Here is a 9647-nt window from a genome sequence, read left to right as displayed (position 1 = left end):
AACCGCAGATGCTCACAGGTTTGCGTCGTTCGAGGAACAGGACGGGTGGAGCACCCCCCTTGCCGCAGAGGGGCGATCAGGCGAGGAGGGCCCCGGCTCGGGGCACCTGCCGTTGCTCGGGGTCCCCCGGGGGACCTGCCGGTGCAGCGGGCGAGGCGGGGGGCGGCTGCACGCAGCGGCAGGCGGGCTGCGGCGGAGCCCCGGGCCGGGCCGACCCCCCCCGCGCGGGGAGCGGCGCCCGCCGGGCGGCGCTGCGAGGCCGGGGCGGGCGGGCGCTGCCGGGGGCCGGCGGGCGGCGGCGCCTCCGCCCCTCGCAGGCGCGGGCGGGGAGGGGCCGGGGCTGCGCCCCGCTCCGCTCCGCTCCGCAGCGGCGTCGGCGGGGCAGCGTCCGCCGCCGGCTCGGGGCGGGAGGCGTCGGGCTGCCGCGGGACGGCGGGCAGCGCCCTTCGGCGGCAGAGGTACGGCTCCCCCGGGATCCCGCACGGCCGGCCCCGGCCCCCTTTGTTGTGCGGGACCGGCGGGCGGCGGGGCGCGGAGCTCTGCGCCTCGGCGGGGCTGCGGCACCGGCAGCCCGGCGGGACGGGACGGGACGCGCCGTGCCCCCCGCGGGGATGGGACCGGGGCCGGGGCCGGGGCCGGTGCTGGTGCTGCAGAGGCTTGGGGGGTAGGGGGGGCTTCGGCGCCGGGTCCTGTGGGAGGCGGGGGCGGCGGTGCCGGGGTCCGGGCGCCGAGCACGCGGAGCCCGGCGCCTCCTGGGCGCCCCTTCCCGGGGCAGAACTGCGGCTCTGGGACCATTTACGGGCGGTGTGGCTTTCGATAGCATCTGGTGCATGGTTGTGGGCTTTAGGCGGCTTAATTTAAGCGTGAACGCTGGTCTGCACACAGGCAGAGGTGGTCCGGATCTTACCCTTTAAAATAAGAATGTGTGCGTGTGCTTTTTCTGGAAAGAGACCGTGGCATCTGTTTCTTCTTGTCTGCAATAATTGCCGTGTGTGCGCGGCTTCGCTTAATTCAAGAGAGCGGGTTCGGGTGCGGGCAGAGGGGAGGACCGTGGGAAGAGTGTCGGTAACTTGGAGCGGGATGATAAATTCAGCCGGCGGGCAACTTTGGGAGAAGAGACGTGGGGAAGGGCTTGCCAGGGCAGGGTCGCCGTCCCGAAGAGCTGGCCTGAGGGGGCGGCTGGGGGTGGCCTCCCGTCGAAGGCCGTCTGTCTGCGCCTAGGGAGGCCGAGGCTGTCGGCGTTGGGTGTAGGACGTCTGCGGCCGCTGCGTTTCGGGCAGGGCATCCCTTTGTTCCTCGGAGTGGCCAGGCTCCCCCCTGCAAACCAGTGGCCATCCTGGCAGGGCCTGCGGCGAGCGGGGCTGGCGGTGCGGTCAGGCAGCGCGTAGGGGCAGCGCTGGCTTCTCTTGCCCCCGGTACCGACGTGCAGGCCCGTCGGCGTGCATGCGTGCCGTTTGCTTTTTGGGGGAATTGAAAGCTTTGCGATTTCAGACGATGTGATTAAGTCAATTGCTATGTATTGAGGCAGGACCGCTGCCCTAAAGGACAAACGTAACGCTAACGAAATAAAAGCTAACTACTCTTAAAATGTATGTTGGAGAAACCGCTTAAAATACATCCAGATTAGAAATTACCACTGGAAAATGTAAAGGTCAGGTAAAATGTCTGACTCTGCAGTTTTTGTGTTGAATCATGAGTTTCCCATATCCGGCTGTCCTATTGTTAATTGTGAATTAAGGCTGGCAACAAGCTGCCCATCCTTCCCTGGATGAATCATCACTTTGTCAAGCCCTGTGTCAAAAACAAGGCTTTCCCCAAAAGCGCGCAGTGGAAAGGGGACAAAAATAGTCCGACCCATCTGTTAAAGTCGAGTTCAGTGCTTGGCCGCTTTTAAACATATTAAAGGTAACGACGTTCTTCTCTTAATGTGTTTTTATTTCCAGTTGTCCCAGGCCAGAGTTTAAGAATGTCTTTAATTTAGTGCTTAATGCAACGTGCTGCCTCTGGCTTTATTCTGTGTGAAGGTGTAATAGTTGTAGCATTCCCGTTACTCCCAGAGTAGCATACAGTGGTCACCGCTCATATTGGTGTTTACCATCACGTAGCAATTACTGACGCGTTGGGTTACCACAAGTTCCCCCCTGTCCTTAGGAAAGAAGATTTTTCTGAAAACACCTATGTGGTGTTAGGTGGTGTATTTGATGGACATCTTAAAAGCTTCTGGCTCCATTTGGGTACCACAAACAGATTGAGTGCTGCACGAGGCAAAGGTGAAAGAACTCATGAAAGCATCTTAGATCACAGAAACTTTGCTTTTTTTCTTTCCTTTTTTTTGTGAGAGACCTTGTTAAATCAGATCTGTGGGGAGGAACTCCGTGAGGAAACGATGCCAGGGGACAGTAGTTTAATTCAGCTACGTGTGGTAGCCCTTTCAAACATTGTGCGAGACTTGATGTAATTCCCTTTAGAAGGGCAAATGTACATTGCAAGCCTACCAGTGCTTCTGGGGGAAGGGAAAATACAAGTCTGGCAAATGAGAGGAGGAAGTGGGAGAGAGAAATTGGAAACATAAGCAAAGCCATTAATTTTTCCCACTGTGCACTCTTAAGAAACTGCTGGCAATGTGCTGGAGATACTCTGCCTCATGGAAGTGTCATGGGCTTGCTTCACATGATCCTCTGAGATCATCCAGTTTCTCTGAGCTCTGTGGGAACAGAAATTCCTCGTGTTGGAGTGTGATCTCATCTTCCTTCGGCAGCAGTAATAGCAGTGGCTTGGGAATCGGAGAGGAAGGTGAAGAAAGCGCGAGTGGGACGGTTTGGAGAACAGCTTAGTGCTCGCACAGGCCAATCTGGACGCTCTGCGTTTCCTCCTTTTGCTTGCCCTGTGTGGTCAGAGCTGGGACAAACGCTAACGTACTGGCCAAAGCTAATCACTGTGTCGGTGGGCTAAGCTTATTTAGTGCAGCTCACGTGTCAGACCATCCTATAAATCTTACCTTATATTTCATTCATCCTTTTTATTGTGCTAAAGAAGAACAAACTGAAATGGAAAATGGTGACTTGAGTGATTGTATGCGTCAAGCTTAGGGAATTTCCTGAGTTTGATGAAAGGCAAAAATAAAGGCTTTTTTTCCCCCTCATAGCTATACTTAGTCTTTTGAATTCTCAGAGCCTTCTTTCTTTGAAATAAAAGGTATCTAAGTAGCTTCTCCTGTTTGTTGGGGGACTACTGGCAAAAAGTTTAGGAAGGCTGCAGTGGTGATGACCAGCCCTTGAGTCTGTAACCTGATCCACAGCTTTTTCTCTTCAACTGGGAAAGGAAGTAACAGCTCTTATTACACCCTTATGTAACCTCTCCATTCATATCCTCCAAAAAGAAGGAAACCAGAGCTTGATTTCTGATGTATAAACTAACATCAAGGCATGCTTTGTCATAAAGAAGCAGTAAAGAATAACATTAATTTTCTTTTGTTTTGCAGTTCCTAGAATGGAAAAAAAAGCAAAGATTTTTCTTTTGCGCTGATGTGATAGTGGAAAGGGTTGCAACTCTTGGTCATATGCGGTGAAGTAGCTGTTAAAGAGAATACTGGAACTGCAACAAGGGTCTCTTTGTGAATCTTTCCTGGTGGGTTTGAGCATTAGTCTCAAAACATTCACCCTTTACAGTTGTGCCCCACTTTGCTTGTGGATTGTGAAAGCTTTGTTTTTTTTCGGTTTTCATGACTCTGGATTTTGGTGTCTGAACCGAGTGTGGAGACCAGAATCTCCTCTTTTTTGCTGTTGGACTTAAGCCCCATCTTGGGGAGGGTGACAGGGGAAAAGAAAAGTGAGGTTCTCAAAACCTTTCCATGTGCTTTCACATATATAAAAACATATGAAAGAACTATAGTAGGTGTTTCTCCCTTTGAATAGAAGTACCTCCGCTCACTGGGCAAATAAAGGAAGTCTTTCTGTAACTCTCTTTGGGGTTCCCAGCTTCCATACCTCAGTAGGGACATTAACTCTTTTCCACACTTCCTCATCATTTCTGCCTTTGGTCTCCTGCTAAGCTGTTTTTTTGTCTAACCAAGTGGCCTCTACTTCTTCACTTACCTCCGGTGCCTGTCCCCTGTGCTCCCGAAGCCACTGGCGTATCATGCTTGTTGCAGTGGTATCCTGTACCTGGGAGGTGGGTAACTGTGAAATGTGTGACTTGATCCTCAGGGACCCGCCTGGCCTGTGACAGGCCCTGTGACAGGTCTTTCGGTAAAGCTGGAGTGTGCTTTTGTGGTATGCGTGACCATTTTCAGTGACTCCTGCCATTTTTGATCCTTTGCTCTGCATTTGAAGAAGCTTGTAAAACCAAGCAGTTTATCCCACCTTTTGCTTACCTTTGTTTAAGTAACTGTAGAGTCTTTGGAGTTGCCTGCAGCCTCAAGGTTTAATGTCTCATCCAGCCGCAGGGCTAGAACCATCCAAATTGTCTTTTTGCATGTGAAGAGCTAGTGGCATAGCTTTTGGGGAAAAAACACACAGACACTTAATCTTTTCGTCTCTCCCCACTCCTGGTTACTGGGAAATTTCCCATATGGTATCAGCAAGTAAACTGGTGTCCATTTCTTGATGTGTTTTAATTCTGCTAGCAAAGTCACTGTGGCGATGAAAGTGTTTCCATGAGAGAGACTTGAAGTTTCAAAATAGGGTTTCAGAGATGAAGTAGACTTAGGAAGTCCCCTTCTCAGATGCAAAGAGGTTGGGGAATCATTCTGTGCAGACAGTATAGCAGGAGTAATGGACCCAGAGGCAAGAGCAGCATCCTTTCTCTCCAGTGGAAAACACATGCACGCGCATGTACGCGCACACTAATGCTCGAGCCTTTGGGATGAAAACAATCAAGAGATGGCCTCTAGCCTAAGCAGCCCGACTTAACATTTCAGCAAAGAAGCTGAAGGCCCAAGATAAGGAATCCAAATATCCAGAGTCCCAAGGCACGAGGGTGAGAAGCATTTACGGTCACAAAGATTTTTCTCCTTTGCAGGGGTGGGGAGTGGGTGTATCTTGGGCTTTAGGTAATTGCTTTGTCCCTGACTTTGTGCAGTGCTGCCTCTGAACTGCTTTGGTGTGGGTGTACTAATTGTGTTCATAAACTTTGCCTTGTTTCTCCCTCTCTTGTAGAGGCAGCAGTCCTTACGAGGGTCTTATATTAGCAGAAATCCTTACGCTGTTGGGCAAGAAGACCATGAAAAGCAAAGACAGCAGGAAGAAGGAAAAAGCTTATAGGAAAGAGAAAAAGAGGAGATAATTATGAGGAATAGGTGCTGAGTAACAGAAGGGTTGGTGGGTACTGTACTATCAGAATGGCTTGCTGTAGATTTCTTTATTTTCTAAATACAAGCAACAAGGAGAGACTCATTTTTCCCTACTGTCAGCAGAAAGCAGTTTTTAAAAGTTTGCGACCACAGCCTGGTCAGCATTGCTACGAGTTTCCTGGGCTCACAAATATGCTCTGTATGCGAGCTCTCTTGCTTTTCTCTCTCTGCTCCTTCTTCTGTAATTTTCCATAATTTTCATACTTTGTATGCTCTAAAGTGCTACTGGGGGTACTTTGAATTAGAAGTAAGAATAATTTAAACTGCAGGACTTCTACAATGGAAATAAAAACAGATACAGAGCAATCACATCCTGAAATGTTTCTGCTCTTTTATATGCATTTTTTTCTGGAGTCTGTTCTTCCTTGTGTCTGCAAGAGCACACTGGTGTTTGAATATCTTTGTAAAGGCTTGACCTTAAGGTAACCAGTTCTTGTGCACAAGAGAGCATATGTCATGTCCTGGTACTGTGCTTTAACTTTTCCACTGACCTTTGAAAAACCTGCACCTCAGAAATGAAACAAGGAAACTACTGCATGTTGAATTCTGTAACTTGGGAAAGCATGAGCAAAAGAAGTTGCAGCTACTGTCTGTATTTTAATGCCTTTGTGTTAAAACAATTTGTAGGACAGTTTATGGTGTCTTTTTAGATCAAAGGGGTATCCTTAAAGTCCTTATTGCATAAGGACTCTTTGGATGGCACTGTAATGAGAAGTTAGTTCTGCTTTTAGGAGTGCTGTTGAAGGGAGTGAAGTTGGTATTAATCCTCTCCATTGTTCCTCTGCAGAAGCAAATAAGCAGCTTAACAGAGAGGCGCTGGCGACGCTGACTGAGAGAAGAAGAGGTGCCATTTTTTCTGGGACTCCAGGGACCAGTTAACCATCCGCCAAGTAGCTATGCTAGAGCTTCTTGTTCGAGGGCACAGAAAAAAGCTTTTTCTAGTGGGGCTCATGCTCAGATGTGAAAGAAGGAATACCTGGGGTGTCTAACTTGCATCAGGAATACCAGCTGCTCTCCCTTCTCATCCAGAGAGGCTTGGAGAAGGGTCAGAAGGAAGACGGTAGGGGTTGAGAGGCAGATCATTTTTGGGAGTAGTTAAACCTACAAGCTAAACAAGGTAAACCTTACAGCTAAACCAGTAGCCACTTGATTACTGAGTGTCTGGAGACCCTTCCTAGTTTTTACCTGTGAGAGTAGGTCTGTGGCTGACGGAGCGGTCGAGCTTAGTCACACAGGGTAAGGTAGGGAAGTGCTCATTCCAGATGAAGCTTTGGAGGAGGAAAAAGAGTAGTGAAGGGGCTGAAAATGAATCCCCCTCTTTTGGAAGGGATATTCCTGGTCGTGGTGGGGAAGTATCGCTGCCACAATGTACCAGGAATCCTCTGTACAGCCTTGGTTAACTCTGCTCAGCAGAGATGGGCTCAAATAGGAGTGGGAGCAGAAAAGGGCTACTGGGATGGTCGGGGGACAGAGAAGCTGCTGAGAGGAAAATGAACAATCCTGGCTATGCTTTATTCAGAATGAGGACCGTGAGAAGATCCTCTCTAAATATTTTCCTGGGAGGAAGAAGAAAACACATTTAAAACCAAAACAAAAACACCCAACCCCTATAGCATTAACCCAAGCAAGAAGAAGTGGATATTGTCTGACCATGAATAAATTTAGGCTAGAAATTAGGCCCACTGTAGGAACTCTCTCTCATTAAACAGTAGAAGGCTGAGAAATCATGCTGTCTGGAGTAGTGCAGTGTAGCAGTCATGGTTGTACGATACAGTGGTTTTGGCACCAGCCTCAAACATGCAGAACAGATATAGCTACTATTGCCATTGTTCAGTTCACAGACTGTCAGGCTGCGGGAGTTAAAAGGGCTCTGGAGATTACCTTCAGTGATCAAAGAGTGCAAGGCCGTGTAAAAACAAAGTTCACTCCAGGAGAAACCCTGGAAAATCTTTTGGCAAGCAAGGGTAGAGCCGGAGCTCCTCGTACCTCGTAACAGATTTCTGCCACAGGGGAAGCTTGCGTGTATCCTACGTGAATAGATCTTTTTGCTTCCTAAAACTGCCAGATGATAGTTCGTGCTGAAACAAAGCAAGGGAAAACTCAGTACCTGTGGGTGTATGTTGAGTTTCTCTGCCGTGAGACCAGCCGTTTTCCTTCTGTGGGACGGAGGTGTTTTCTATTGATGTTTTAGGAAGGTGTCCCTCTCTAAATCTGCGAAGCGTTACGTTTCATTTGGAAATGCCTTTGGTTATCATGCTAGATGTTAATAAAAACACCGTGTGCTGACTTCTAACTTCACAGCTGTCTGGACAAGAGTGATTACTGTGGGTTGAAATGCAGCTCTTCGACTGCCCCATTGTCCGAGAGACCTCTTATCAAGAGATACACAGGAATAGCTGGAGATACCTTGATTTAAAAATTGATGACTTTTATCCTGTGATTTCAGGTGTCTTACTGAAAATGACTGTTGAGAATGAAAATGACAAAACTGTGGATATTGTTTAACACTTGAGACAAGCAAACACGTCTAATGGTACATGTAATGTGTCTAAGCTTCCTCTGCCCTTAAATAGATGCTTTTTTAGCTTCAGTTTAGGCAAATATTACTTCCTCTTCCTGCACCGCTTGCATCCAGGTTTTTTTAATCCCCCCCCCCCCTTTCATTAAAAATAGCAGTGTTTTGCTGAAGAGAAATTGATGTGCAGAATAGACAGTGACGGCAAGTTGTAGGGTGAAGCCCTGCACTGTTCTGTTACCTTGGCAGCTAGTCCTGGGAGAAATGGGACTAATCGAGTCTGACTTCCTGCAGGTTTTTCTCTTGTGACGGATTGACTTGCAAAGAAGCAGTAATTTCCATTTGAAGCTTTTCTGCAGCTAGGGAATCTTGGGAAACGCTTCTGCAATGGCTCAGTGGTACTTAACAAGGTGTTTGTTCTCCTTGCAGCCCACGTCTCTGATGGGATGCTTATGCTCAAATCTCCCCTCCTGCCTGCTTTTACAAACGTGTAGAAAATGGGCTATTCTCTTGTCCTCTACTCCTCTCTCTTTTGAATGAAATTCAACATTAGGCATGTATGACCGAGTAGACGCATAGACCAAGACGTGTACAGCTAGCATGATTTGTCTTATTTTTATAAAATACTAGGTTAAGACCATTCCAAATATTGTTTACAAATATTACAAGGAGCCTGTCAGGTGAGGTTTCCAGGAGGGAGAAATTGCAACGGGCAAGAATAAGATCTCTGGGGTGGTGTTCGGGTGACTTCTTTTCCTTCTGTTTTAAATTGAATAAGAAAGTGAACGGTGTGGAAATACACAGTGCTTTCAGCCACGTAAATTTTAGCTTTAGTCAGACTTTTAGTGCTTGGAAGAGAATATGGGTGCATGGGAACTTGGGCCTTGCCCTGTGGGTCACTGTGTGAGCGTGACAGTGTCTGCCAGCTGCTCTAGGAGTTACGGCTACGCTTGGTTATCGTGGGTGGGGTGGTGGTGGGTGGGTAGGGGCACCACTGCCTCTTTGGCGATCTGGATTTCCTGGAGCTCCTCGTTAGCTTAGTGCTTGTCCGTGCCCGGTTTTAAGTCTGGTTCAATGACTGCCGTGATGACTTTCTGTGGTTGCTTTTCCTTCTGATCTTGGCAGCTGAGTGAAGCTGTGGTGTTACCTGTTCTGTTATTTCATATTCTGCATATCTTTGAGGCTTATCACGGACTGCTTAACAGGGAATGCACACAAGCATTTGAGGAGAAGATTAGCATGTATTTTAACCCTGTAGTATTAAGACATCGCTTAATATTCAGCTTACTGACATGACATAATTTGTGTTCACTCCAGTTGCCCCACCATGAGTAGATTTCTTTTGCCTGTATCGGGGATGTGTGATTCATGTGCCGACTGGAGGAAAGCAAGGCTTGCTCTCTGCCCGTATGCTTGTGTGGAAGGGAAAGTAAAAACCCTATTATAATAAAAGTATAAATGAAAGATACAGATTACAGTTGATTGCCGGATCGCTCCCAAAGGAGTGAAACCTCAGTTGGAAGAAATGTTTTGACTTTGTGAGGGCTGGTTGTTTTTAAGTAGTATTTTGTGAGGATCTGCTGCTGGAGGATCTTTTGAACACAAGCTGTGGTGTGATAGCAAGCTACTGGCGTGTCACGTACAACAAACAAAGAAGATCCCCCAAAATAAATAAGTGCTACCTTGGTTTTCATGCCCCTGTTCTGCAACAGCTATGCAAACATAATCTTTGGATTGGGCAGGATCCCAAAAAATTGGCAGAAAACTTTAAGCGGCAGCTTG

At 48.1% G+C, this 9647-nt stretch overlaps 1 protein-coding gene across 4 annotated transcripts in view; it reads left to right on the top strand.

Annotated features, from left to right (window-relative positions):
• The first annotated feature begins 300 nt into the window (after positions 1-300).
• Positions 301-9647, top strand: part of MYO1B (myosin IB) — a 117326-nt gene continuing 107979 nt past the window's right edge. For 3 of the 4 annotated variants that reach the window (XM_072875296.1, XM_072875294.1, XM_072875295.1), the window contains exon 1: positions 325-458. The gene's annotated coding sequence lies outside the window, so the exon portion shown is untranslated. Of the gene's footprint in view, positions 459-9647 lie in introns of all 4 variants that reach the window. The other variant, XM_072875297.1, reaches the window with a different exon arrangement.

The sequence above is a fragment of the Ciconia boyciana genome, chromosome 10 (genome assembly GCF_034638445.1).
Source record: "Ciconia boyciana chromosome 10, ASM3463844v1, whole genome shotgun sequence".
Lineage (NCBI taxonomy): Eukaryota > Metazoa > Chordata > Aves > Ciconiiformes > Ciconiidae > Ciconia > Ciconia boyciana.
The sequence above is the reverse complement of the archived record's forward strand: the minus strand, read 5'-3'. Positions and strand labels throughout refer to the sequence as shown.